This window comes from Magnolia sinica, chromosome 6, assembly GCF_029962835.1.
Source record: "Magnolia sinica isolate HGM2019 chromosome 6, MsV1, whole genome shotgun sequence".
Lineage (NCBI taxonomy): Eukaryota > Viridiplantae > Streptophyta > Magnoliopsida > Magnoliales > Magnoliaceae > Magnolia > Magnolia sinica.
The window spans coordinates 18,666,530-18,671,515 of record NC_080578.1 but is presented as its reverse complement, the minus strand read 5'-3'; positions in this window follow the sequence as shown (position 1 = coordinate 18,671,515).

Here is a 4,986-nt window from a genome sequence, read left to right as displayed (position 1 = left end):
TAAATGGGCACATTGATCGTGGCGCATAAGGGTTTGTGCCATCGCATTGATAACAAGACGCATAATTCATGCGTGTCAAACACATAGTGCCATCATGTGATAGTTTTCTATTATACCACGTCAGGGTGCCAAAAATGAGTGTAAATAATGCCTCCCATGTCCCTTCGTATCAAGGGATGAGATGAGACATTTGACAATAGAGTTTCACCAACTGTTTAGACGTGCGACACATGGATGCATGGGGTTTGTGTTCGATCATTGTGTGAGTTAATGCGAACATCAAAATTTGCTTAACATGATTGCCAACCTTTTATTGTGGACGCAAATTGCGATGTTTCACTTTATTTTTATATGGTTATGTTTCCATCGCAATCATTTTTCTCTCTTGCTCGTCATGCATCTTTATCTTACCTTTATATATATATATATATATATATATATATATATATAATCTTCTTACATCATGGCTTTTTCTTCTAAGGATTCCCAGCCTAAATCAAACATCATGGATGTTCCTACTCTTAATTTAATCAGGCCTATTGTCAAACACTTGGTTGATTTCATTCTTTCGGGCACTTTGACTTGCTATGAGTTCGATGAAGCAGACTAATACCATCTCGGCCTAGTCTTCACTTCTTCTCAGGAGGAAGATTTCTCCTCCTTTTCCCTTTTTCCCTCTGTATCTTCGAGAGACACTTCTCGTGCAAGAACTTTCTTCAAACCGGTCTCGTTGTAACCCAAGTACTTGTCGTTATCAAATATGGCCATGCCCTTCTCCAGACTGGATTGCCTAGATAAACTGTGTTGAGTTTTCATTCAGGGACAACTGGAGAACTATCGAGATCCTTAGTTGTACCACGCTTTCTTGGATCGAGACGGCCATGCAACTTGCCCTGTTGGTAGTGACTATCTACTTCTAGAGTTCTTCAACCAATTGCTTTTATTTTCCTTGGGGCTTTATGAGTCCCACAATTCTTGATGTATATGCATTGACAGGCCTTCCTACCTTAGATGAATACATTGAGCCATCAAACTTGTAGTCTTGCTTTTCCTTTTATAATTGGCAAGCTAGTGGCGTATTCTACTTATATATAGGAGGAGATTAAATAGAGTCATGTGTCACATCAGGAGCATTGCGCTTTTTTATGGATGTGGCTTTGTTGTTTTATTTTTTTATGTCCTAGCCAGTCAAAGAATAAGGAATACAATGAATCGGTTGAATCATTAGCCACCAATCGTTATTTGGCCCTTGCTCCTTTTTTCCTTTCTCAATTATATCGGACCCATTATAGTCTTGCAACTAAGAATCTTCACTATTCTGGGGGGCCCTTATGGCTTCTCCAGCTTTGACTATGTGAATACTTTCCTTCACTTAGTGTTGTCATTCCTAGGGAAATCCCTTATAGGTCACCTACTTACGGTTTTTGTGGATTGACTTATTACCGAATTAAAGAGTGCTCATTCTAAGAACACTTGCACATCTTTCTTGTTGATTTAAAGAAACTTTCAGATGATTACTTTTTCCCTTTTACTGGGATGACTCATGGTCCAAGCTGGCTTAGGTGCATCTAGCATGATCCTTTTGATTTCATCACTCTAGAACTGTTGTGCCAATTATGGGCCAACTTTCTTATTTCGTGAGACCTCCTTGTCAGTGGAGCATTTATAATCCACAATCTCAACCCCAAGACTGGTGATGAATTTTATCATGTCACTTTGTGTGTGCCCCATATTGGTTTAGTTGAGGGCATTCCTCTTCCACTTGGTTATGCCTCGCTAAATGTGCACCCATTGTCATGAGAACTTCTCCAGCATCGGGATAAGCATCGTCCAACCATGAAGAGATTTGAAGATTTTGTCAAAAGATTCGTCTTTTCAGACTCGATCCTTCTTCGCTCCTATACAATACCAGAGTATGATTCTTAGTGGAAGTCATACTGGGACTCTTAATATTCACTTCTTCAAGTTACGGATAGGAGTGTCTTTTTCTGACCAATTCCCAAATTGTCCAATTGTTGGAGGTAGCTACTCTGGCTGGACAAAACTGCAGGTTTTGCCTCCCCTCCTACTAGGATAAGGTCTGCTTCATGGGGTGTTTCTCATGGGTGTTTGTCTGCTACCCCAATGCATTCATCTTCTGATGGGTCCACCGATGCTGCTCTCCATCCTTCACGTGGACTCACTACTCGAAGTGCGCCTTCGACTGGCGGCCATCTTGGACAAGCATAAAATATAGACAGGAAGAAAAGTCGATGGTTGAATATGCTGACAGGAATGGGTCCTCTATAATCGGTCATTCAGGGGATGGTACTTGGTTTACATTGTCACTGGCTATGAGGAGAGAACGATAATCTGTTGGGGAGATTCGTCCCATAGTTCCCCTTTTGGGTGGCTCTCTTCCTTTGAAAGCATCTCTTTTTAGCTTTGAATTGCCCCTCTGTCGGCTGTCCATCTTGGTTCTGGCATTAAAAACTCTTTGGTGGACCGGGTTTAATATTGTCCATGATACTCACATGCATTTGACATACTCCTGGTTAGGGTAGACCCATACTGTGCTGTACAACAACTTCCCCTTGGTCGACCATCTTAAATTGGGCTATAAATTGTTTGGCCGTTTCCTCAGGCAAATTTTTTAGACTTGAATAGGTGATTGGATTGGAAAGAAAGGACTTCAGTTAGATCCAGACTCATTGGCTTCTCAGATCTTTTTCTCGTGGCTGATCTATCACAGAGATGTTTGTGGCCCATTAAAGATCAGGCTTGGAACCACCAAAGTTCCTTTTGATAAAGACAACGAAACTAAGATCCATGAACCATAAGGGCTAGATTGTAACGTCCCGTACTTTCCAGTAATCGAGCGTTGCCATTAAAAACCGAGTCAGTAAACAGAAGTAACATTTAACCACAGATGAAGCCATCCGCCCATGGAACGAGTTATAATCAATTTAATCTTTGTTTTTCAAAAACTTATAACTTAAAACTATAATAGGAATGTATTCCATATGGTTCACTAATACAGGTAATCCACCTTAAATTTGGAACCGAGGCTTAGTAAGAACTTACAAACTTAATGGGTGCCACTGACAGGAAATAAAATAAAATAAAATAAAATTTGACCTTAAAAAGAAGATAATGATAATGATAGTAATAACTGAATATTTAATGATATAAAATCATGAGATGATAACTCTAATGTCCTACAAAGTGGGACCCACAACATGACTAAAAATGCATGCATATGTGGGGGAAATAATAATAATGATAATCATAATAAGAATAATAATGATAATAATAATAGTAATAATAATAATAATAATAATAATAATGATGATGATGATGATGATAGTGAAAATAATAATAACAATAATGGTAATAATAATAATAATAATAATGATAATAATAAATAATATTATTAAAAGTGGTGTAAGATGATATTTAGAGTTATAAAAGCACAACGGGCCATATATTCATAACCTAACCATTGATTTCTATCTAAAATGGTCCCTTGGACCTTTCTAACCGTTGAAGTTCAAATTTCAAGGTGATTCGACCGTCAGCTCGATGAAATCGGCACCCAAAGGCCTTGATTTAGTTAGCATGGGCCACTTAAAATCTGGATATACCCGATTTCTAGTCAGAGGGCTTGATTAGGCCCACCAAGTGGGATGAACGGAGTGGATTTATCACAAACATCATGGTGGACCCCACATCAAATCGTGAGTCACGGAAGGGATGTGCACTCGCGGTGCACCATTCCAAGAAAACCGGTCAAAGCTTGCTGACCCGAAAGTTTTCCAAAAAAGGGAGAAAACGTCTCCCGCCCACAGCCGATCGAAAGAGAAAAACATGTTTGTGTTTCTCTCCTCACGTTCGATCGTCATGTGGCCCACCATATCGTCCCAAATGATAGATCCAAACCATCTATCTGATAGAGGGACCGCTTCTAAACAAACTCTACTCAGATCCACACCCTGGAACGCGTGTGAGTGCACACAATTCTCAGCACGATAGGTGCGTACGAGCAGCCGTTTTGCTTAAAACGGAAAGCTTCCGTTTCTCTGTCCGTATGCCAGCTTGGAAATCCAAGTGAGGTGAAATATCTCCATCTCAACCGTCCGTGAGATGCAATCCTAGCCCTCCAAGGCTAGGTTTGTATAAAAGAAAGAAAACGAGAGAGGAAATCAGACGTCTCCTCCTCCCAACGAACCCATCACCCAGACCTACCTAAACCTTCAAAACCTACATCCCACAAGTCACTCTGAACCCATTTGGATCACCCAATGCCTCTGGATTGTAGGAACGAAGCTTTGTTTCTGATTTTCCATGGACGCCGTTGCCTTCTTCCTTGGCATTTTGCCACACTGGGTCGACGCAGTTAGGATCGGATCTTGCTGGACGTCCGATTATTTTAGCTGGACCTTCAGCAGATGAAAAGAAGAAAAAAAAGGGGAAGGAGAAGAAAGGGAGAATCGGAGGATGGGGTTTGAAAATGCACGCGGGTTGCTATCATGTCGGATTGACTCGACTCAACTTGCTGTTGAGTTATTCTACCTGTTTGGGCGAGATAGGGGCTGGTTTCGAATCTTCTTGGATGTCACAGAAGAGGAGATGGGAGGATGCATCTGCTGCACCGCACCGAGCTGCCTTGTGCCAAGTCAACTCAGTTGGTCCTCGATCTCAACCAAGTGGGACCCTGTATAGGATGATTTGCAATCTCCACCATTGGAGTCTTTTCCATCAGCAGTGTAGCTTCATCTATCGAGGGTTGAATTGGGGTCTGGTTTGTGCAAACCTTACCGTTTGAGTTAGATGAGTTGAGAAGAAAGAGAAGCATGGAGGGTAGAAGAAGAGGAATGGATGCTGATGTGCTGACTTAGTGAGTCAACTCATTGAGTCAATGATGGGCTGTCACAATGCAAACCCGGGTCGCCCACAACTAGTAGATCATCCCCGACTATCGACTTATTGGACTAAATCCTAACACAA